General features: G+C 35.8%; 2 protein-coding genes across 9 annotated transcripts in view; both read right to left on the bottom strand.

Annotated features, from left to right (window-relative positions):
• The window catches only part of SMS (spermine synthase), an 863947-nt gene that overhangs the window by 585138 nt on the left and 252749 nt on the right, over window positions 1-26060 (bottom strand). The window lies entirely within an intron of this gene.
• Window positions 1-26060, bottom strand: part of CNKSR2 (connector enhancer of kinase suppressor of Ras 2) — a 287770-nt gene that overhangs the window by 230189 nt on the left and 31521 nt on the right. The gene's annotated exons all lie outside the window — the stretch shown is intronic.

The following is a 26060-nucleotide window of genomic DNA, read 5'->3' as shown; positions in this document are numbered from 1 at the left end:
ATCCATTATAATTTGGATTTTACTCAAATCTAAAAGTAGAAATCAGGATTACACGGGGCAATTCATACGTGATTGGCTAGGCTATAGATTGAGTCGGTTTCAATCATCTGTGAAGTGGCTTGATACAAATGATGAACTGGACTAATAAAACTAACGCTCTAGAAATTTAAGTAAAGAATACCAAGAAAATGAGGCAATTAGCTGAAACTAAGAGGTCCTCATTATGTCAAGGAGGGAGACCAGAGGCTATAATGGGCTACATTCCAGCTGAAGTTATGGAGGAGCAGAAATTATAAAAAAATAGAAAAAAACAGAGACGAAATTAGAAAAGATGTACAAAAGGAAGTCAAGTTTCCAAACAGAGAGATTATGCAGCCATTGAGAAAGAAAATGAGTCAGTCCTAAAAGCACTGTGATTCCTGACAGGGTCTAGTATAAGGCCACAGATGTCTTTACTATATTCTCAAACTTCCTTAAAGTAACTAGAATTACTTTGTAGCCTCTCTATACAACCTGCTTTTTCTTTCATTCTCCATTAGTATGTGTATACTGCTGAGGGCTGAAATGTTCTCACTGGATATAGCAACATGAAAGTCACTAGTGACATTCCTGAGAGTTGTTTTCACAGTGATGGCAATAAGCCAGCACCGAATGAGTTGAGGAATCTTCAAAGCAGTCAGGCTACATAAGAGAAGAAAAAAATAAGAGGATATCGAGTTTGTTTTTCTTTCTTAAAGATGCTAAGACTTGAAGATATTTAAATGTCGATAAGAACTGTACATCTCTATTGAAAAAGGAGGGAAGGAGCAGATAGATGCAGGATGTAGATGCAGGTAGATTAATAGTCTGTGAGTAAGATGAGGGACTCCCTGCCTAATAACTATAAGACAACATTATGGATCTGTGTGAGAGTTCACTGAGATATTTGTAAATAAAATACACATGTAAATTGATACCATTACAAATATGTGCTGAATACCTAAATGGAGTTGGTACTAATTACAGTGCCACATAGCTAAACAGGATTTATATTTTAAAAGGAAGACTCCAAAGTCAGGAACAAGGGGAAAAATGAAGGAATTATTTGTCAGACACTGCTGTGAATGCTGGAGATAAAAGGGTAAATAAGACACAGACCTCAAGGAATGCAGTACTTGTATTAGGTATTATATGTAACCTAGAGATTATTTAAAGTATACAGGAGGATTTCATAGGTTATATCCAAATACCATACCATTTTATATAAGGGACATGAGCATTTGCAGAGTTTGGTATCTGTGGGGGTTCCTGGAACCAATCTCCCTCAACTGTATAGGGTGAAAGGTATAGTGGTCCATAAAACTTGAGGGTTGATCAGACAAAGCAGCATCTAAGAATGAAAACAAAAATGGATCAGAGGACAAGGTAATAATAAGGAAGGCATGACAGACAAATGTTAAATGCAGCACAGCATTCTACTAAGATAAGGACTAAAGCACTCTGAGAGTTAAGAGATTATCAATGATTTTAGCCAGAACAGTATTAGAATAATGCAAAGAGAAGCCAGACAGACTACGGGATTGAGCAGTGACTGGGAAATGAGAAAGTGACGGCCTTGCATGTAGAATATTCCTTTAGAAGATTACAGGATAATGGTGAGAATGGGAGTAAACAGAGAGATGCCAAGTAGTGTCAAAGAGACTACTGTTATACCAATTTCAGAAGTGAAGAAACTAAAGGTCAGTGAGACTAGGTAACTCTCTAAGTGTACACAGTAAGTAACTGACAGGAAAACCAAGAATTGAAACCTGGTCCCAGAGGATCCAAAATCTAACCTACTTTGACTATATCACACCATCTCAAGACCAAAAAAAAAAAAAAAAAAAACACATCTCAACAATAAAGTGGATTCATACCCTTGCAAAAATAAATGAGTAAATGGAGATAGAAACATACAGTTATTAAAATGAAAAATAAGAATAACATAGAACATTGGCTAATGAAATCACACTCTTCTAGACCTACCAGAAAAAAAATTAAAACTACCAAGGACTAAAGTCCATGCTAGCATACTCTTGATGAATTCAATACTGTGTAGAGTACCCAGATGGCATTCAATCTGAAGTTGCATTTGAATGAATGAAAGGGGAAACATTGCAAATAGTTTTTAGATATACTATTTTTAGATATACTATACTGAAACCAATATAATACATGTTGACCTGAGAAACCCCTGTTCTTTATGTTCTTCAAAGGCATCCTTAACAGTCATCCTCCTACAAGCAAGTAGTTGCTCTATAACAAGTAGTATATGATTTGTTTTCACAAGGATTCTCAAGGAAACCAAATAAAATTTTAAAAGGAAGGATAATTTTCTTCTGGAACTGTTCTCATTTACTCTGTCCTAATTTATTTTGAAAAAGGCTACACTTTCAATAGTTTTATATCAATTCTATATAGAAGAACTGATGCTGAATAATAGTAATACCTTCTATTATTTATGAACTGTATATCATTATCTTGATTTTACAGATAAAAAAATTTAAATTTAGGGACCATGCCTGGGATCCCACAGCTTATAAATGGTAAGGCAAGGTCTAAACCCAAGTCCATCTGACTCTAAATCCATGCTCTTAAAGACTATGCAGAATTAGGAGTGAGGGAGGAATGGAAAGGATGGTTTCCAAACCTCTAGACTGTTTGTTTGTACCATACCAAAAGTCATTATACCAAAAATGTTTTTCTATTTTCCATTTAAAACTTTAAGGTCTTTGTTTAATATGTTTTTATTTAAATTATGCTTTGCATGAAAAGGCATTTAAGTATATTGTTTACACACACACAATTCAGGAGGGCAATACAAATTGAAAGTAGATGAGAAAAATATGGTTAAAGGAAGATATGGTTAGTCATAAAGTGGGAGCCAGAATAATGAAAATATAAAAAATTCATACAAATGAAAAATACTAATAGTTTAAAACATTCATTAGATAACAGCAAGCCAGTTTCTCAGAGAAGTCCATCCAGTTTTTTCTTAAATTGATATATAATAATTGTATATATTTATGAGATACATGTGATATTCTGATACATTCATGTGAAGTATAATGATCAAAACAGGGTAATTGGAATATCCACCACCTCAAACATGCCCATCCATTTTTGACACTAAAGTCAGCAAAAAGGATTTCTTGTGGGAAGAAATCCTTGTGTAATGTAATAAACAACACCTTCAACAAACTCTTTTGATAAACACAACTATAAGTTCCCATTGGACTGTTTCTTACAGTAAGGCTGAAAATACATTTAAAAAATGTTACGTTGTATTGTAGACCAAATAATAACTGATTATCATGAAGATAGAAACATGTTTATCTTTGCTGGCTTTAAGGATGTTACAATCTATCAACAGGGTTTATAATTCCAGGGAGAAAATAAGTACATAAGTGAAAATAGGCCCCCACAGTAGGAAAAAGCATCAGGGGCAGGGATGTGGGGAGGAGACCAGGAAGAGACTGACAGCTGAGGCCAAGATTTAGCCACGGTGAAGGTTAGGAAATTTCTTGAAGGCGCAGGAAGGAAGGTCCAGGGTGACTGAGGGAAACCCATGCAGTAGCTGCTGATCCTGCTGGCCCTATGGCTGGGCACCATGGGATTAGGCAGGGCTGAGCTCCTAAGGGCCTAGGAGCAGGGCCTGCAGGTGCCCTGGGGAAATTCCATAAGCATCCACTTATGCAGTGAGGCTTCAGGGAGACCAATATGAGCAGTGCTGTGGATACACTCTTCCCAGCAGGAACCTTTGTGAGGCTAGAATTTAAGCTCCAGTATACAAGTTTCTGGAAGAAGAATTCTGAGTGCAAAGTCAAGTCCAGTGGAAAGAAGCAGAAATGCCTGGCCTACATCAAACTTGAGGATAAAATTTTAGGCCAGATGGTCCATTGCCCCATACAGATGCAGGATGGACAGGAGCCTGAAAAGCATCAGGAGATTCAGTGCAGTAGAGTGGAGCAGGCCAGCCATGACCCTCACAGCTACTACTTCCCTGGACAATTTGCCTTCTTTTTAAGGCCCTGCTCCCCAGCACAGAACCCTGGACTGAATTTTATCGTGCTCCCCAGACAGCTGCACATGGTAACCAGTGGAATACCCTGCCCTCCTAGTGATGATCCCATTATATCCCGAGCTAATAAAACTACTCTCCAAAAAACAAAGAAAAAAATATAAAAAAAAAGATTACCATAGAATTCAGCAATTCCACTTCAGGGTATATACCCAAACAAAATGAAAGCAGATATTTGAAGAGATAGTTGTACACCTATGTTCATAAAAGCATTATTCACAATAGGCAAGAGGTGGAAGCAACCCAAGTGTCCACTGATGTATAAGTAGACAAAGAAAATGTTGGAGGAGGTGGAGCAAGATGGTAGAACAGAAGGCTCCACTAATTGCCTTCCCTAGCCTCTGACAAGGACACCAATTTAATAATTATCTACACAAAAAAGCACCCTCATAGGAACCAAAAATCAGGTGAGCATTCACAGTACCCGGTTTTAACTTCGTATCGCTGAAAAAGACACTGAAAACCTAAAAAAAAAAAAAATTAAAAAAAAAGTCTTAAGCAGTGATGCCATACCTCCCTCAAGCCCAGGCAGTGGTAGGGTGGTTACTAGAGTGTTCCTTTGTGCTGGAGGGAGAGCACAGCAATTTGTGAGGCATTGAACTTACTGCTGTCCTGATAGAGCAGAAAGGAAAACAAGACCAAACTCAGCTGATACCCACCCACAGAGGGAACATTTAAACCAGCCCTAGCCAGAGCGGAATAGTCAGTCCTGGCAGTTGGAACATGAGTTCCCACAAACCTTGCCACCATGGGCTAAAGTGCTCTGAGGATTTAAATAAATGAACTTGAAACACAGTCTAGACCACAAAGACTGCAAATCCTAGGAGAGTCCTAATGCTGAACAGGGCCCAGAGACAGTGGATAGGGGTGACATGCAACATACTAAAACACCAGCCAGAGTGGCCAAGAGAGTGCTGGTATTATCCCTTCCCTAACTCCAGGCTTTACAGCTCATGGCTCCAAAAGAGACTCCTTCCTTCCGCTTGAGGAGAAAAAAAGGGAAGAGTGGGGAAGACTTTATCCTGCATCTTGGATACTAGCTTGGCCCAGTCAGAGTCATGAGGGCCCCTTTCCAGGCCCAAGCTCCTGGATGACATTCCTAGACATACCCTTGTCCAGAAGGGAATGACCCTATCCTGGCACCATTCATCACCAGCTAACTGAAGAGCCCTTGGGCCCTGAATAAGCAGCAATGATACCCAAGTACTACATCAAGGGTCCTGTGTGAGACTGTGAGACTTGTTGGCTTCAGGTAAGACCCAGCACATTTGCAGCTGTGGTTGACTACAGGGCACAATTCCTTGTGCTTCAAAAAAGCAGAGGGAAAAGGAAAGGGGACTTTGTCTTGTACCTTAGGTACCAGCTCATGCATAGGGGGGTAGAGAACAAAGCAGGTTCTTGGGGTCTACAATTCTAGGACTTGGCTCTTAGATGGATGACATTTCTGGACCTGCCCTGGGCCAGAAGGGAGCCCACTGTCCTTGAAGGGTGAGGCCCAGGCCAGGCAGCATTTGGTACAAGCTAATTGAAGAGACCTTGGGTCTTAAGGAAACAGCAGTGGTAGTTTGGCAGTACTCACTGTGGTTTCGTGGTGATGGTGGCCATGGAGGGAGGGGGTTCCTCTGCCTTTGGAAAGGGGAGAGAAGAGTGGGAAGAACTACATCTTGTGGTTTGAGTGTCAGATCAGCCGCAGTACAACAGAACAACAGGTGCACTTCTAAGGTTTTAAATGCTAGTCCCTGGCTCCCAGACAGCACCTCTGGACCCACCCAGGGCCTGGGGAAAATTGCTGCCCTGAAGGGAAGAACACAAGCCCGTTGGCTTTGGCATTTGCTTACTGTAGAGCCCCAGGGTCTTGAGAGAACATAGGCAGTAGCCAGGGAGGGGTTAAAGCAGGCCTTGAGCAACACGTAGTGCTATGTTGGCTTCAGGTATGACCCAGCATAGTCATGGTGGTGGTGGCCACAAGGGTGCTTGTCTCACTCCACCCACAGCTCCAGGTGGTTCACAACAGAGTGAGAGACTGTTTATTTGGGAGACAGTAAGGGAAGAGAACAAAAGTCTCTGCCAGGTAGTCCAGAGAATTATCCCAGATCTTGTCCAAGATCATCAAGAAGGCCTCTATGAGTCTATAAGAACCACAGCATCACTGGGCTTGGGGTGCTCCCTGAAGCAGGTACAGCTTAGATCATAACACCTAAGTCCTTTCAAATATCTGGAATGCCTTCCCAAGAAGGATGGGTACAAACAAGTCTTGGCTGCAAAAACTGTAATAAATTCCTAACTTTTCAATGCCCAGCAACAGATGAACATCTATGAGTATTAGGACAATTCGGGAAAACATAATCTTATCAAATGAACGAAATAGGCACCAGGTGCCAATCCTGGAGAAACAAAAGATATGTGACATTTCATGTAGAGAATTCAAAATAGCTATTTTGAGGAAACTTAAAGAAATTTCAAGATAATGCAGAGAAGGAATTCAGAATTCTATCAGATAAATTTAACAAAGAGATTAAAATAATTTAAAAGAATCAAGAAGAAATACTGGAGCTGAAAAATGCAATTGTCATACTGAAAAATGCATCAGAGTCTTTTAACAGCAGATTTGGTCAAGCAGAAGAAAGAATTCGTGAGCTTGAAGACTGGCTATTTGAAAATACAGTCAGAGGAGATTTAAAAAAAGAATAAAAAACAATAACCCATGCCTACAGGCACCTCAAAAGGGAATATCTAAGTGTTATTGCCCTTAATCAGGAGGAAGAGGAAGAAGTCAGTGGTAGAAGGTTTATCGAAAGGAATAATAACAGAGAACTTCCCAAACCTAGAGAAATATATCAATACCTAAGTACAAGAAGGTTATAGAACACCAAGCAGAATTAGCCCAAAGAAGACTACCTCAAGGCATTCAATAATCGAATTCCAAAAGAGTCAAGGATAAAGGATCCTCAAATCAACAAGAGAACACAAACAAACAACATACAATGGAGCTCCAATACATCTAATGAGAGTTTTCAGTGGAAAACTTACAGGCCAGCAGAGAGTAGCATGACATATTTAAAGTGCCAAAGAAAAAATCTTTTACCCTAAAAGAGCATAAACAGCAAAAATATTCTTCAAACATGAGGGAGAAATAAAGATGTTCCCAAACAAAAGTCATGATATTTCATCAACATGAGACCTGCCCTGCAAGAAATGCTAAAGGAAGTACTTCAATCAGAAAGAAAAGGACATTATGAGCAATAACTAGTCATTTAAAGGCAAAAAACTCACTGGCAATAATAACCACACAAAAAACACAGAATATTATAACACTGTAATTGTGGTGTGTAAACTCCTTTTATCAGTAGAAAGACTAAACAATGAACCAATCAAAAATAAAAACTACGACAGCTTGTCAAGACATAGACAGTACAATAAGATCTAAATAGAAACAATGAAAAGTTAAATAGTGTGAGTATGAAGTTGAGGCATACAGTTTTTATTAGTTTTCTTTTTGCTTGTTTGTTTGTTAGCACAAACAGGGTTAAGTCCTCATGAGCTTAAAATAATGGTTATTAAGATAGTATTTGCAAGGCTCATGGGAACCTCAAACCAAGAAACTAAATCATTTCAAATGGGGAAAATCACTTTCACTAAAAGGAAGATAGAACAGAAAGAAAGAAGGAAGAGAAGACCACAAAACGGCCAGAAAACAAATAACAAAATGGCAGGAGGAAGTCTTTACTTATCAACAGTAACACTGAATATAAATGGACTAAACTCTCCAATAAAAAGTCATAGAGTGGATGCGTAAATTTAAAAACAAAACAAAACACAGTGAACTGTTGCCTATAAAGAAACGTACTTCACCTATAAAGACACAAATAGAGTGATAATAAAGGAATGGAAAAGATATTCCATGCCAATTGAAACCCAAAAAGAGCAGGAGTAGCTATACTCATATCAGGAAAAATAGATTTCAAGACAAAATCTATACAAAGAGGCAAAATAATAGAATCATAAATGGGTCAATTCAACAAGAGAATTTCAAATATATATGCAACCAGCACTGGAGAACTCAGATATAAAAGCAAATATCAATGAAGCTAAAGAGACAGAGAGTCCCCAGTACAATAATAGCTGAAGACTTCAACACCCCACTTTCGGCATTTGACAGATATTCCAGACAGAAATTAACCAAGAAACATTGGACTTTATCTACACTATAGAACAAATAGACCTAACAGATATGTACAGAATATTTCATCCAAAGACTGCAGAAGACACATTCTTTTCCTCAGCAAAAGGATCATTCTCAAGGACAGACCACGTTAGGTTACAAAACAAGCCTTAAAACATTCAAAAAACCGAAAATACTCTCAAGCATCTTCTTTGACTACAAAAAGCATAAAATTAGAAATTGATGACAAGAGGAATTTTGGAAACTATACAAATACATGAAAACTGAACAATACATTCCAAAATGACCAGTGGATCAATGAAGAAAGTAGGAAGGAAATTGAAAAATTTCTTGAAACAAATGATAATGAAAACACAACATACAAAAACCTATGGGATACAGCAAAAGCAGTACTAAGAGGGAAATTTATAGCTATATGTGCTTACATCAAAAAAGAAGAAAAACTTCAAATAAACAACCCAACAATGCATCTTAAAGAACCAGAAAAGAGAGCAAACCAAACCCAAAATACTAGAAGAAATAATAAAGACCATAAACAAATGAAATTGAAATGAAGCAATACAAAAGAGCAATAAAAGAAAAAATTGGCATTTTGAAAAGTTAAACAAAATTGACAAACCTTTGGCTAGACTAAGAAAATAAGAAAGAAGACCCAAATAAATAAAATCAGAGGTAAAAATGGACACATTACACTTGATACTGCAGAAATTCAAAGGATCATTAGTGGCTACTATGAGAAACTACATGCCAATAAACTGGAAAATCTTGAAGAAATGAGCAAATTTCTAGACAAAAAGAACCTACCAAGATTGAAACATAAAGAAATCCAAAACTTGAATATGCTAATAACAAGTAACGAGATTGAAGCCATAATAAAAAGTCTCACAGTAAAGAAAAGCCTGGGAGCTGATGGCTTCACAGGTGAATTCTACCAAATATTTAAAGGAGAACTAATACCAATCTGACCCAAACTATTTTGAAAAATAGAAGACAATACGGCCAAACTCATTCCACGAGGCCAGTATTACCCTGACACCAAAACCAAAGACACATTGAAAAAAGAAAACTACAGGCCAATATATCCCATGAATATTGATGCAAAAAAACTCAACAAAATACTAGCAAGCCGAATACAGTAATATTAAATACTTTAAAACCATAATTCATCATGACCAAGTATTTATCCCTGGGATGCAAGAATTGTTCAACATATGCAAATCAATCAATGTGATACATCATATCTACAGAATAATGAACAAAAACCATCTGATCATTTCATTTGATGCTGAAAAAGCATTTGATAAAATTCAACTTCCCTGCATGATAAAAACCCTCAAAAAACTGAGTATAGAAGGAACAAACCTTAACATAATAAAAGCCATATATGGCAGTCCCACAGCTAGTATCATACTGAATAGGGAAAAACTGAAAGCCTTTCCTTCAAGATCTGGAACACGACAAGGATGCCCACTGCCACCATCATTATTCAACATAGTGTTGGAAGTCCTAGCTAGAGCAGCCAGGCAAGAGAAATAAATAAACAGCATCCAAATTGGAAAGAAAGAAGTCAAATTATTCTTATTTGCTGATGAGATGATCTTATATTTAGAAAAACCTAAAGAATCCACAAAAAAACTATTAGAAGTGATAAATTCAGTAAAGTTGCAGGATACAAAATTAACACACAAAAATCAGTAGCATTTCTACATTCCAACAGTCAACAACCTGAAAGAGAAAATAAAGTAATTTAATTTATAATAGCCCCATATAAAGTTAAACACCTAGGAATCAACTTAACCAAAGAAGTGAAAAATCTCTACAATGAAAACTATAAAACATTGATGCAAGAAATGGAAGAGACCACGAAAAAAAGGGAAAGATATTTCATGTTAATCAATTGGAAGAATCAATATTGTTAAAATGTCCATACTACTCAAAGCAATCTACAGATTCAAAGCAATCCCTATCAACCCCCCCCCCCCCCCCCCCCCCCCCCCCCCCCCCCCCCCCCCCCCCCCCCCCCCCCCCCCCCCCCCCCCCCCCCCCCCCCCCCCCCCCCCCCCCCCCCCCCCCCCCCCCCCCCCCCCCCCCCCCCCCCCCCCCCCCCCCCCCCCCCCCCCCCCCCCCCCCCCCCCCCCCCCCCCCCCCCCCCCCCCCCCCCCCCCCCCCCCCCCCCCCCCCCCCCCCCCCCCCCCCCCCCCCCAATACCAATGACATTCTTCACAGAAATAGAAAAAAAAATCCTAAAATTTATATGGAACCACAAAAGATCCAGAATAGCCAAAGCTATCCTAAGCAAAAAGAACACAACTGGAGGAATCACACACCTGACTTCAAATTGTACTACTGAGGTATAGTAAACAAGATAGCATGGTACTGGCATAAAAACACACAGAGACCGGTGGAACAGAATAGAGAACACAGAAACAAATCCACACACCCACAGTGTACTCATTTTTGACAAAAGTGCCAAGGACATACACTGGAGAAGGCCAGTCTCTTTAATAAATGGTTCTGGGAAAACTGGATATCCATGGGCAGAAGAATGAAACTAGATCTGTATCTCCTGCTGTATACAAAATTCAAAATTGATTAAAGACTTAAATCTAAGACTTCAAACTATGAAACTACTACCAGAAAACATTGCAGAAACTCTCCAGGACATTGGTCTTGGCAAAGATTTCTTGAGTAATACCCCACAATCACAGGCAACCAAAGCAAAAATGAACAAATGGGGTCACATAAGTTAAAAGGCTTCTGCACAGCAAAGGAAACAGTCAACAAAGTGAAGAGACAACCCACAAAATGGGAGAAAATATTTGCAAGCTACACATCTGACAAGGGATTAATAACCAGAATATGTAAGGAGCTCAAACATCTCTATAGGAAAAAAAATCTAACAATCTGGTTAAGAATGGGCAAAAGATTTGAATAGGCAGTTCTCAAAAGACATACAAATGGCCATAAGGCATATGAAAAGGTATTCAGCATCACTGATCATCACAGAAGTGCAAAGAAAAACTATAATGAGATAGCATCTCACCCCAGTTAAAATGGCTTATATCCAAAATACAAGCAATAACAAATCCTAGTGAGGATGTGGAGAAAAGGGAACCCTCGTATACTGTTGGTGGGAATGTAAATTAGTACAACAACTATGGAGAATAGTTTAGTGGTTCCTCAAAAAACTAAAAATAGAGCTACCACATGATCCAGCAATCCTACTGCTGGGTATATACCCCAAATAAAGGAAATCAGGATATCAATGAGATATCTGCACTGGGTCCCAGAAGACCCAGTGGCTATTCTGGGTCTTTTGTGGTTCCATATAAATTTTAGGATGGTTTTTTTTTATATTTCTGTAAAGAATGTCATTGGTATTTTGATAGGGATTTGTTGCAATTCTGCAGTTTGTCGCAGTTCCGTTCACAATAGCCAAGATTTTGAAACAACCTGTGTCCATCAACAGATGAATAAAGAAAATGTGGTACATATACATAATGGAGTAATATTCAGCCATAAAAAAAGAATGAGATCCTGTCATTTGCAACAACATGGTTGGAACTGGAGATCATTACATCAAGTGAAATAAGCTAGGCACAGAAAGACTAACATCAAATGTTCTCACTTATTTATGGGATCTAAAAATTAAACAGAGTAGAAGGATGATTACCAAACGGTGGGAAGGGCAGTGGTGGGGGGAGGTGAGGGGCAGGTGGAAAAGGTTAATACATATGAAAATATATTTAGAAAGAATGAGTAAGTTCTACTATTTGACAGCACAACCGAGTGACTACAGTGAATAATTTAATTGTACATTTTATTATAACTAAAATAATATAGTTATATTGTTTGTGACACTAAGGATAAATGCTTGAGGGATGGATACCCCATTCTCCATGATGTGATCATTTCACATTGCATGCCTGTATCAAAACATCTCATGTATCCCATATATACACACCTACTATGTACCCATAAAAATTAAAAATTTTTTAAAATGTTGTATATATGTTTTAAAATGTGTATACATTTTTATTCAGCCTTAAAAAGAAAGTGCTGATACATGGTACTGCATGGATCAACCCTGAAGACATTATGCTAGCTGAAATAAGCCATTCACAAAAGGACAGAAACTGTATGATTCCACTTATATGAGGCATGCAGTTGTCATGCAGTCGTCAAATTCAGAGACAGAAAGTAGAATGGGGCTGCCAGAGGCTGAAAGAAGGGATAATAGGGATTGTTGTTTAATGAAGATTTTCAGTTTTGCAAGATGAAAAGAATTCTGTGAATGGATGCTGAGGTCAGTAGTACAAAAGTGTTAATGTACTTACTGCCAGTGAACTGTACACTTAAAGATGGTTAAGATAGTACATTTGATGATATGTGCATTTTACACTTAAAAATGCAATTGTTAAAATAAAATGGCAAATTTTGTATTATCTATATTTTAGTATAAGAAGAAGTACAAATTAAGCAACAGATTAACCTTAAATAGCCTAAATTTGCTCCTTTCAAATTTTAATTAGACCTAAGTATTTTGGGAGGCATATGGGTATGTGAAAGCCACAGCTGTAAGTTACCATTATATATATGATTACAAATGCTATGTCTATCTATGTGTAATCAAACTTCTCTAATAGAAATATAATTTTCTTTTCTATTGAATACAAAAAAATCACTGGTGGCAATGATTTGCTAAATTTAGTATATTCTACCTAGAAGTCATCAGTATGATGTCTTACCCAATCTTAATTCATCATGAAAAAATTGCCTAATCATGATGGGACTTAATACGGTTATCTTTTTAAATATTTTCATTTAATATCTAAGAAATATTGAGTGAGGACATGCTGAAAATTGTATGCTAGACATATCAAGGGAAAAAAGAATTTTGTATCTAAATGACATCTAGATGAATTTTAAAGTAATTAGTGTCATGAAGAATTAGTCAGTCATCTTTGCCAAGGTGCTGGGAGAAACTATCTTCTCCAAAGAGGACTTGCCCACGGGCAAGAGGAGACAGTTTTCCAGGTGGGAGGTAAGAGGAAGTGGTAATGAGAACAATGCTAGAGATTTGCCATTGTAAAGGGCAAAACTTGTTGATCCAACTTTACTTCTGAGGACACATCTAATCTTGGCTTATCTCAGTCCCAGGATTCCCTAATGCTCCTGATATTTTTAGATTTAAACTAGGTTCCAAAGTTAATAACTGCCTGTTCTTAATTCTTCTACAACACAGACTTCTATATGATTTTCCTAAGGAATGCCTCCCTTCCTGTCCCTAGTATCAGGATGCTCGTCTCAATGCTTTTCTAATTCCTGATACCAACTTTTATTTATTAACTGAACAAATGTTTGTTGAATGCCTATTTTTGAGCCAGGCATTATTCTATGGAATAAAGAAGAAAAGTGAGCAGAAACGGACATGGCCCCTGCTTTCACTGAGGTAACAGTTTATTGAGAGAGAATCTTGTTAAGTAAGTAATCACACAAACAACCCTAACAAGTAATAGAAGGAAAGTAAAGGTACCTGGCATGGTGCTCTAAGAGCCCATAATATGGTGATTTGACCACATCAGAGAGATCAGGGGTAAGTTTTCTGGGAGAAGTGTGGCAAGAACTGACATCTAGAGATGACTGGGAGTTAACTAGCCAAAGAGAGAGGAAAGAGTATTAGACTCTGAAAACAGCAAGGACTCAACAGCTTGGAGATAGGAGGGAGAATATAAGGCATTGAAAGAAGACCACCACGACTGAAGGCTGTGTTCAGACTCATGTTCTGAAAAACTCTTCTCCAGTTTCAATGTGTAGAACAGTGTCTTGTGGCCCGTTTGCCTTTTGCCGCAGAAACAATCATCTTTGGTAGGAGTTAATCTCCCTGCTTAGCACCTTCACTTGGTTCACTATTTTAGCTATGCGAGTTGAAGCTTTTCTACACATGTTCTTTCTTTGGACATTTTATTCCTCTATGACTATCTAAAATTCCTCTTACTCTCCTCTTAGTAAAGGAAGTTAAGGAAAAGATCTACAAGTAGAACTTACTTCATACATTATTTAGAACTATATCCATTGTCTCCTGAATAAGAATTCAAAATCAACAGAAAAATGTGGTAAAAGGTAAATTACCTTCAAAAATGGTAATTCTAGAAAAAACTGTATAGTAATAAAGGTATAGCCGATCATATTAATTCAGACATATGCATCTTATTAAATATGACTGAAATAATTTCCACAAAAGAAAATTTTAGCATAAAAGTACTGCAGAAACAAAGGGTACCATCTATTATTAAACTTAATCTCAATATATCTCCTGTGATCCTTCCCTAATACAAAACAAATCTTATTCATCATTTCAAATCCACACACACACACACACACACACACACACACACACACACATTTGCCCACTACAAATGAATGTCAGCATTATTAACTACTCAATAAGTTTACAGAGTCAAACACACACACACACACACACACAAAAAATCCTTTGGTGCTTTAGAATTTTTTGACTCTTAAAACGTGTTCTAAAATACTGGGCTAATTTAAATACTTAGTCAACATGTACTTTGCATCTAATCACTAAACTATCATTACTTTTATTGAATATTAAAGTTAAAATAAAGCTATGAATTTTAGTATCTTGTCACAAGTAAGGATTTAATGTTAGGATAAAAAGAATCCCACATTTATACAACTACAGTCATTTCTGATTATGTTTCCTAAAAATAATGTAAGTGGTGATATTCAATTTTTTGTTTTGTTTTATACATCAGAATCAATTTGTAGCATAGCATAATGAAATTAAAAGCCAAATAATTTCTTTTCACCTATGAAGTAAATTTTACTTGATCCAGGAAAATGGCCTATTTTGAATGCCTGTTTTTTTCTCCTAAAATGTATAAAATTTTTCTCAAAATAATTCCAATTTTATTTTAAAATTATAATTTAATTACAAATTTCTAATTACTACTCAAAACATTGTCAGTTTTCCATTGCTTCTCAAATTTTATGTGTATATAAAACATTTGGGGATCTGATTAAACTATAGTAAATTTTGATTTAGTTGGAGTGTGGCCTGAGATTTTGTATTTCTAACAAGCTCCAAAATATTAACATTACTAGAGCAACAATTATCAAAGGCAAAAAGAGACTTTATTTTTTTCAATAACTGATGAAGTCATCAAATAGGACAATAATGATGACTGGTTTTATATATATATATATATTTATTTATACACACACATAAGCTTATGTTTCTAGATTATCTAGCCATGCCCTTTTTGCAACTGCCAGCCCCAATTAGAAAATATATGATACTCAAGAATTAACAAATATTTCTCAGAAATCTATAGAAAACAAAGGAACTGTAAGCTAGACAAATTATTACAACTAAATGGAGAGAAAAAGTCTATTCCAAAATAATTTTAATTATGTTTATTTGAATAAATCCCTAATTTCATGTTTTATGGATACTCAGAGAACTTCCTCATTTTCCCAAAAGTGAAGACTGTGGAGAAATTCACCAGGCTAAATGAAAAATTAGTCTCAACCTGCACAATACTGTTATTAATTCTAAAAGAATGTGGCAGAAGTTCTTCAAAAAAGCAAAGAAACCACAAATAATATAAGCTTATGTTCCTTATCAAACATTTCTCAAAGAACTCTGAAAATATGTCTTCTAATATTTTTTAGAATTCCTCTCTACTCAGCAAAATTCTCCTGAGTTATGACAGCATTTTACTATGATCAGTGTTCATTGAGGAAGTGGGGTTTCTCCTTTCACCAATCAAACTGGAAGATGTCAGTTGTTAACCACTGCTTTCCCTTGGTTCCCTCTAGACTCCAAATTTTACAAGTGGATAGGAATCAGAAGAAATACCTGAAAGTCAGAAAGGAAGGAGTAAAAAGTTCTGCAGATGCATTTGAATCAGGATGGTGGGGAGAGTGGATATCAAAGCCTTGACTAATACTGTGACTAAGAAACAGCTTGACAGACATATATATATATATATTTTATTTTTTATGTAAGGTTTTCTTTTATTTAAAAGATCATTCACAAAATATCATATCCAAAGGTTTACTTTCTGTCGTATAGCTGAATGTGTTAAGTGTTTGGAATTCCATTCTTACATTTAAAAGTCAACTGGATTGCCCAGAACCTGTACTCATCTCTCACCACAGAGACATTTCTTCTCCAGTCACAAATTAACCTCCATAACATCTGTTTCTTAGCACAGCGTAATTGCTTGCCAGGAATTTAAGAACTAACTTTTAGATGACATTTGCAAAGTACAAGTCATGATTTAATACCACATTCATATTGTTGGCAATCCAACAGTTAAAGGAGCTTAATGTTCTTACGATTCTCCTGTGATTACATTACTGCTGAAAAACCTAGTTTCATAGATAGGAGTCTATAAGAGGACAAAAATATATGGACATCATCTTCACTTAGGTCTCAGAATTTAAAAAAACTATCTAACATGATATGTAATTGAAGGTCCTTAGATACTGATGTCACAAATCTTTTTTAATACCTTCACAAGACATAAAAGGGTAAACAAAAGCTCTTCTCCTAGGGAAAGGAGACTAAGCAAGACAAAAAAGAATGTGGAGTGGAGTGGAGTGGAGGCTGGGGAAGGTTAGGTAAGGGCAAAGATCCAACACATGTAATGACTTTATATTATGTAAAGCACTATCCAAGAAACTTCTGAGCTTAGCTCAACAAGTGTATTTTCACTCACTTTCCTATGAAACTTTGGTCACTGCCTGAAAGCAGCTGTGCAAACAATCTTTTAGTAAGCTCTCCACTGCATGTTTCAATGAGAAGAACCTGACGGATGCAAGATTTGTATACATATAAATACACTACCATTGCCTGCTACACAGAATTATACTCAAGACAGCTGTAAATCAACCTGTGAAAGAAACCAACTTACCGAGACTCATCCTGGGTAGCCATAGATTAACGGGAATTTCCTGCACTATCCTGCAAATGTTATAAATATAAAAAGTAAAAGCTAATGTTGATAAGAATTGCAAATAATCATGGAGAAAGGTATAGAAAATATTGGTATACATTTCTAAATTAACGTATATGGGAAAGATGACTATTATCTATTTTAAATGTATAGTTGGATCAAAATTCTCATTTCCCAAAGGCAATAGTTCACCACTCATAACTTTAAACAGCAGGCTTCTGAATTCAAGGTATTTTTCTAGAAATGAAAAAAATTTCTAAGATCCTAGAGTGAATAAGAACTTTTTATTTTAAAAAAAGAAAATAAGAAATATACTAAAATATGTAACAACACAAGAAAATCTACAATTACTTTTTATTGTCAGCAGCCTCCCAGGAAACATGTTCCTTTGGTTATAGCACTATAGATTAAAAGTCATTTAAGAAGTGTGTGATTCATTCAATAACGATAAAGGCAACTTTAAGTTCCTGTTAAGTTTTACACACTTTAGTTATGAACAAAGCACTCTGATCTTGAACTACCAGTGCTATAATCCAAAAAGGTAAAGAATTCAAAATGGAACCTTGCATTTCTATTCAAAACTGAGTCATGCCATCCATGGAAAATTTTATATATAAAAGAGCTGATTTCATTACTTTTCATGACAATCCCAAATTTTGCCAAGGAGGAGGAAAAAATGACCAAAATTTCTACTTGAATAGGAGGGGGCAAGGGGTTCTTGATAATCTTGTGAGAACACAATAGAAAAAGAAAAAGAAACTAGAGAACAATAAAAAGCATAGCATAGGAAACAGAATAGCTGATCTTGAGAAACTAGTGTTCTCTGGAAGAAAATATGGCCCAGGTGCATCTGTCTTAACTACCAAATGTTCTACTATGGCATCTATTCTCCAACACACAGAGTATATTCCAACTTTGAGGTTAACGAGTTCAACTTTGGGCAGTTAATGAATACTTAATTTGGAGACATTTTTTCTGTAATAAAATTTATTTCTTTTGTCCTTCACTTCAATCTTCTAATAATTCCTGAGTACAACATTAACTACAGTTTTATATTTGCTTCCAAATATCTTACAGCATTAAGATTTATTTTACAAATACTATAGTTCTAATCTATATTCCAAAACCAAAAGCCTTACCTAGTCTGTCAAATTGGAGAAGAGTACTTTTACTCTATGGCTATAACCTACTAATGTCACCAAATCACCAACTGTTACAATGAGGAACAGAATCAATGAAACTTTTCAACTTATGGTTGTTTCATGGTTTAATTGTTAAGAAAAAAAGAAGATAGCACAAACAACAACTTTTGTTTTTTTAAAAAAACAGGACTTACATTAGCTAATGAAATAAAAATATTTCCTTTAAATATGTACAGGGAAAGTGATCTGTGATTTGGCAACAGGATTAATATTCAGAAGACCTCAAGAAAATTACAAACTTGTATTTCAATTCATGATTTCTACAAACTAAAGAGATATGATATTGACTCCCCTACTCCTACCTCTTCTTATCTTGACACAAAGGAATGGAGAGGTGAAACCATAAACTTTACGGAATACTTTTTGGCCCAGCTAGGAGTGGTCCAGTGATCACATCTCTCAAATTCTTTATTCTCAGAAGCTTACTTCCAAAGGAATGCATGAAACAGTTTTCAGAAAATTTCTAAATAATGGAGATACATAGACTCCTTAATAGTTCAATAAAATGTTAATTATATCATCAGTACATATACACAAACTGCTATCAGCTCAAAATAGAATTAGATGTTTTATGGCAAAAACTACATTTTTATTACAAGATCTGAAAGCAAGTTACTTGATAAACTACGTCACCAAGCTTAAATAAAAGATGAAAACTCATCCTCTACATCAGTAGTCCCCAACCTTTTTGGCCCCAGGGACTGGTTTTGTGGAAGACAATTTTTCTGCAGGAAATGGGGGATGGTTTCGGTATGAAACTATTCCACCTCAGATCATCAGGCATTATATTCTCATAAGGAGTACACAACCTAGATGCCTCACATGCTCAGCGCACAACACGGTATACATTCCTATGAGAATCTAAAATGGCACTGGTCATCTGATAGGAAGCAGAAATCAGACTGTAATGCTCGTTCATCAGCCACTCACCTCCTGCTGTGCCGCCCAGTTGCCTAACAGGCCATGAACCAGTACAGGTCCACAGCCCAAGGGTTGGGGACCCTGGGCCTGCTATGTAGAGTCTATATGCTACTCTGCTATGTAGAATCTATATAGCAAGCTAAACCCTTAAGCCTCAGGAATAATGAATGATTATTTTCTAAAACTAACTTTTCTGAACCATTAGGATTTTATATCTTTATTTTTGTTTTTTGTTTTTTTTTGCGGGGGGGAAGGAGTCTCGCTCTGTCACCCAGACTGGAGTGCAGTGGCACAATCTCGGCTCACTGCAAGCTCCGCCTCCTGGGTTCACGTCATTCTCCTGCCTCAGCCTCCCGAGTAGCTGGGACTACAGGCGCCCGCCACCACGCCCAGCTAATTTTTTGTATTTTTAGTAGAGACGAGGTTTCACCGTGTTAGCCAGGGTGGTCTCGATCCCTGACCTCGTGATCCGCCCGCCTCGGCCTCCCAAAGTGCTGGGATTACAGGCGTGAGCCACTGCGCCCGGCCTATATTTATTTTTAATTACAAAACTTAATTACAAATTTGAAAGTTAATATATCAATTAACCAGACCTTGTCAAATGCAGAGCACATTTAGAACAATTCAGAATCATCATAATCAATATAATAGTGAAACTCAAGCAGCATTCTTACTAACTAATTTCAAGAATAGTCAACATTGAGCAGTGGTCCTAGCAAATGCAGACAGGGAAGAAAAAGAATTATGGATATTAGATGATTAAAAAAACTATCAACATAGGCATAATATTATTTTCTTAGAAATACCAAGAAAATCAACCAAAGAAAATTTACCAAGAAAATCAACTGAAAAACTTAGACAAATAAGTAAGTTTATTAAGGTAGTCAAATACAAGAGCAGTATTCAATAACTTTCCCATACTCAGCAAAGCCAATTACAAAATGTAATGAAAAAAATTCTATTCACAATAGGTAAAAAAACCAATAAACTATCTAGGAATAAACCTAAAGAGAAATGTAGATGGCATTTATTTTTTAGAAAACTATCAAATTCCACTGAAGGATATAAAAGAAGATCCAAGTAAGTAAGAAAGTATAGCACATTCCTGGATAAGAATGCCCAATAGTATATGGATATTAATTTTCTCTAAAGTAACCTATAAATTCAATGAAATCCTAGTCAAGATCCTAATGAGATTATTTTTGTGTGAGCCTTGATAAACTGAACCTAAATTCCACGTGAAAGGAAAAATGGGCAGTAATCAAGAAATATTTGAAAAAGCAAAACATAGGGGTGGGGAAACTTGCCATTCAGATAGCAAACATTCTATAAAGCAACAATACTTCAAAATTCCACTGAAATAGAAAATGGATAAATGCATCCAAAAAGGAAGAATCCAGAAACAGACCTATGCATGTGTATTTTAGTTTACATCACTGAGTTTATCATTTTGAATTTTTATGAAGTTAGCATTTCAAATAAGTGAGGGGAAAATTACCCCATAAGTTGTGTTAGAACGCCTGGCTCTCCATCTGGGAGAAAAAAGTAATGTCAGATCCTCTACTTTACATTGTACTTTTTTTTTTTTTTTTTTTTTTTTTTTTTTTTTTTTTTTTTTTTTTTTTTTTTTTTGAGATGGAATTTTGCTCTTGTTGCCCAAGCTAGAGTACAGTGGCACAATCTCGGCTCACTCCAACATCTGACTACCGGGTTAAGGCGATTCTCCTGCCTCAGCCTCTCGAGCAGCTGGGATTACAGACACGTATCACCATGCCCGACTAATTTTTGTATTTTCAGTAGAGACAGGGTTTCACCATTTTGGCCAGGCTGGTCTTGAACTCCTGACTTCAAATGATCCGCCTGCTTCAGCCTCCCAAAGTGCTAGGGTTACAGGTGTGAGCCACCGTGCCTGGCCAGAATATACTGCACATTTTTTAAAATTACATAATAAAAAGCTGACTAAAGGTTTTAAGAAATGAATATATTGGGACAATATATAGGAAAATATTTATATAATATAGGGATGGAAAATGTCTTCCCAAGCAAGATACAACGAGTAGCCACAAAAGGGAAAAAATGACAGAACATTAAAATGTAAATATTGTCCTGTTAAAAGACACTAAGAGGACTTTTAAAGAACTGTACACATATAAACCCTAGCTTCTGATAAAATCTCATCATCCCCCTTTCTCCCGCTTTACTCCTTAAAAAGTTATGCTTCAGTGAGCCACTGTTTCTTATAGAAGCATGTTGCATCTCTCCTATATGGATCCCAGAATAGGCTATATTTTTCTTCAAAGCAAATTCTACGAAAGGTAAGTGATTAGGTACACTGGATCTTTCAACTAATTAAGCTGTTCTTGCAATTTTGTTTACTTTAGCTACATATTGCTGCATGTTTCTATTTATGAAAATAGAAGCTGCAATGAAAGACCCTATGTGGAATAGTTTGTTACACAATGCTATTTTTTGGAAGTAGTTATTTAAAATGTACTGTAGTTTACCCTTTGTTCTGCCAAGTAGCATGCGGTATACATGAAATATAACATGACAGAGCAGCTGTATAAAGAACAGAAACATATACATTGGAGTCAATACCCCTAATTTAGGATAAGATTCTGCATTTAATTATCAGATACTTATTAATACTAAGACCAGCTATGGGACTAAATGCCATTTTTGTATTTCCAGAATAGAATCTAGTTCACAGAAGGTATTTAATACAAGCTGGCATAATGAGTATCCTTTCTGCTTTACTTTAAAATTCAATAAAGATTTAAAGTTACTTTTGTGGGTTTCTATAAATTTTATGTAAGATCTTTTCCTTCCAAAACTTACATTTAGTGAAGAATCACCAATTAACTCTTTTCTCTCTATAACTAAACTTTACGATCATCAGTCATAATCACAGTAGAATTTAACATACTTTCCATATCTCACCATCATGAAATCTGAGTCACCTCTGATATTTTATGAAGTTAGACTAATTGACACTAAAGTTCATATGATAAAATTTAGAGTAGAACTGTTTGTTAATGTATATAAACAAATCATGGTAATTAGGAGTGAGTCTACTCTTAAAAGGTGATAACAGTATAAATTTATAATTCTGCCAGTGATGTTTTAAAGAGAATACATGTAGCTGGTGACAAGACTGAGAATACTGATGGAGAATTGGTTTCCCCTATAACAGTTACCTGCAAATAATCACATCTGCCAAATGAGGTGGGGGAGAACCTGCCATATCAGAAGAAAAGTTTCCTATTGCATGTGAAATTTTCCCTAGAAATATATACCAGTGTAAAAATCTTGGGTTTTTTAGTACTTTTGTAGCTTCAATTTTTACACTTAGATCCCTAATCCACTTGGAGGTTATTCTTGTGTATGCTGCAAGGCATTTAATCGTATCTCCTTCCAAATGGCAATGGACAACCATCTTTTCCCCAATGATTTGAGATGCAAACTTTATCATATAGTAAATTTCTATATGTGCCAGGATCTAGTTCTAGGCTTTCTATTCTATTCCACTGGTATATCTGTCTATGCATGGGCCAGCACCATACTGTTTTTATATAGAGGTTTTATAATACTTTAATGTCTGGTAAAGCTGATCTTCCCTTATAGTTTTTCAGTGTTTTCTTCGCTCTTCCTGTTCATAGGTTTGATGAACTTGTTAATAGGTTTGATTCAATCATGAGCTGAAGGATTCAACAGATCAATTTAAGAATTATGTCCTAAACATAATTAAAATGGTAAACCAAGCACAAAAAGTTATGTCAAATAAATATAAAAATCTTTATTTACTATTTTAGCATTATCCTCTCTTTTAGCGTAAATACTTAGGAGCTAACTAAATGTCAACTAGTTTCTTCTTCTAACATACTAAAAATGTATTATTATTTATAAAATGTTGTAATTTACATGCTCATTTGCCACGAAAATTTCTATTAGTTGCTAGATTAAAAATGAAAAAAATCTTACAAACATATTGTTTTAAAATATTAAACCTAAGTTGTTCATAACTTCAAATATAGTCTTCAGCATAAACATTTGCATTACCTAACTAAATATAGAAATTTAAAAATCATTTAAAAATATTAATAATCTATTCTAATTTTCTGAATTCTATTGAATAAACAAAAATAGGGGTGTTATAAAGGGTCCTTTTACTTGCCCTAGGTTTGCAACTCTATGTCCTTATTTATCCAACAACACAGCATAGAATTGTGGTTATGTACTGCTAACCTACACAACCATGTATGGATGTGGCAACCCTGTTTTTATCCTTCTTTGATCAGTAGAAAAGCACTTCTTTGAACTCAGGTAAGATGAACTAGAGAAAAGTAAGGGTCACTATTGGGTAGGTGTTCTTATTAAATTTGGGAGACAATATGCTTGAGGAAAAATGCATGGTATGCTGCTTCAGAGGACCCTGGGTTCTGATTTTTGAATCCGTCATTTACTAGGAGGTCATTTAATCTGTTTCATCTTCAAAATTGGTTAATAACATCTAACCTAGAGATGCTGCTGTAATGTCCAAATCAAGTCAGTATGAAAAGTGGCTGACACTTAATAGGAACAGTGTGAATAGTTACTATTTGTACAAGTATCTAGTTTTACATTTATTGTACATTAGAAGTTTCCCAGGATCAAAGACCATGCCATTTCTGTTTCTTTTTTTCTTCCAGAATGAGCTGTGCAGTGAGCTAAAAACAAAGGTGGTAAAAAAGAAAATGTTTGCTCTGACCGATTCTTAAAATGAAATTAACCAAAAGATAGAGATTGATGTATGTTATATAGGTTTCTCTACTCTAGACAGTTCTTAGTACACTACTGAAATAGGCACATAGGTGCACATGTATACACATACATACTCTCACTCCAGGACTACATAATTATGAAAGGAAAGGGGAAAAATGGGCAACTGAAAAATGATGTGCCATGAACCCACAAGTGGTATTTGTTTGGCTTTGAAAAAGGGCCAAAAAATTATTTTAGAGCCAGATCTTTGTAGCTCATGCCATCACCATTTTGGTTAAATGTTTGCACATTTAGATAATGATCAAGAAATACAAACCCATATTACTTCCAATTTTAAAATCCACTTTTTTTTTTTTTAAACCACATAACATTAAAAAGTCAAAAGGTTGCTATCTACCCTTACAGAAAATTTTCAGCTATTTTAAGATTCTTTATAGTGGACTATCCAACCTCCTTACTTTCTTCCTGATCATTTCTTAACCCAGTTTTCTAAGCTCATTTATTCTAATACTATTAGTATTGCTGACATCCTGGCTTATAACAGAATTCCTAATTTAACAAATCACTGTTCAGCAAAGATATATCTTGGCCAAAAGGAACAAGCTTGAACAAGGTATAGTTGTATGTTTAAATTCCTGGACTTAAAAGCTAAAAAGGACTAAAATCTTTTAAAACTACTTGCATACTTCTAGCACTGCAAAACACTTGTAAGGAAATAAGAAAGAAAGGAGTCACTGAAACATAAAATTTTTAAACGTGATCTTTCATCTGCCCTTTCAGCCCATCCATAATGAAACTTCTAAATTTATACCTGCTGTAAACGACGAGTTGATGGGTGCTGACGAGTTGATGGGTGCAGCACACCAACATGGCACAAGTATACATATGTAACAAACCTGCACGTTGTGCACATGTACCCTATAACTTAAAGTGTAATAAAAAAATAAAGAAATAAATAAATTTAGGCAAGTTTGTCCAAAAGGAATTAAGACATTTTATTAATTGAAAAATATTTTCTGTATATATTTTGATTTGGTTTTTCATTCAGGCAACAACCTATGAACTTTTTGTTCATAGAACAGCTTTCAACAGAAATGTTTAATCTATACAAACATATAAAAAGGAAATACCTGATATGAAATAAAATGTATCTTTCTTAGGTTTTGAAAAGGAGGAAGAGAAAAAAAAGGAGACCTACAATATTTTTGGCTCTGGCCCTAAATTTACATATGACACAAAAGTTTAAGAGTAGTTAGTAGCAGTTGCCTGAGATCAGGTTTTATTAACTAGGGTGATTTCCTTCATGTATTCATTTGAGAAATATTTACTGTGCCCATGTGCCAAATACTATTCTTAAAGTCTTCCAAAACTCAGACATTGCTAAGTCCTAATAAAATATCATGTATAACCAAATGGAAATTATGTGGAGTTCTACATTTCAGAAGTATGACTTTTTTAAATGATCAGAACGGGGCATCCAAGTATATTAAGGCAAAGCACTCTACAGTCAGAAATTTTTGTATGAGCAGACCATGTTGAGTTCAGCTGCCCATTCTTGGATTCTTTATTTCTATGTACATTTTCTCGGTAATCTTTTATTTTTCTCTAATTTCGTTATGTAATTTCAGTGAAATTAAATTAGAATGGCTCAAAAATACATTATTTCATTGAACTTAAATTACAGTATTAATTAATTGCAGGTTACTGGCATGATGCCTGGTTATAACAATAATTAGCTTCTACTATGATCTTTGCATATATTATCACCCTCTAACTACAACTCTTCTTTATAGGTGGTGGTGGTGGTGGTGTGGTACTAACAATAGCCAACACTGAACTAGAAAGAACTAAGCACCAGTGACTTAGTACAACTTTAACATAGACTACATCATTTAAACCTCAGT

This window comes from Macaca thibetana, chromosome X (genome assembly GCF_024542745.1).
Source record: "Macaca thibetana thibetana isolate TM-01 chromosome X, ASM2454274v1, whole genome shotgun sequence".
Classification (NCBI taxonomy): domain Eukaryota; kingdom Metazoa; phylum Chordata; class Mammalia; order Primates; family Cercopithecidae; genus Macaca; species Macaca thibetana.
Note: the sequence above shows the minus strand (reverse complement) of the source record. Positions and strands in the feature narration are given on the sequence as shown.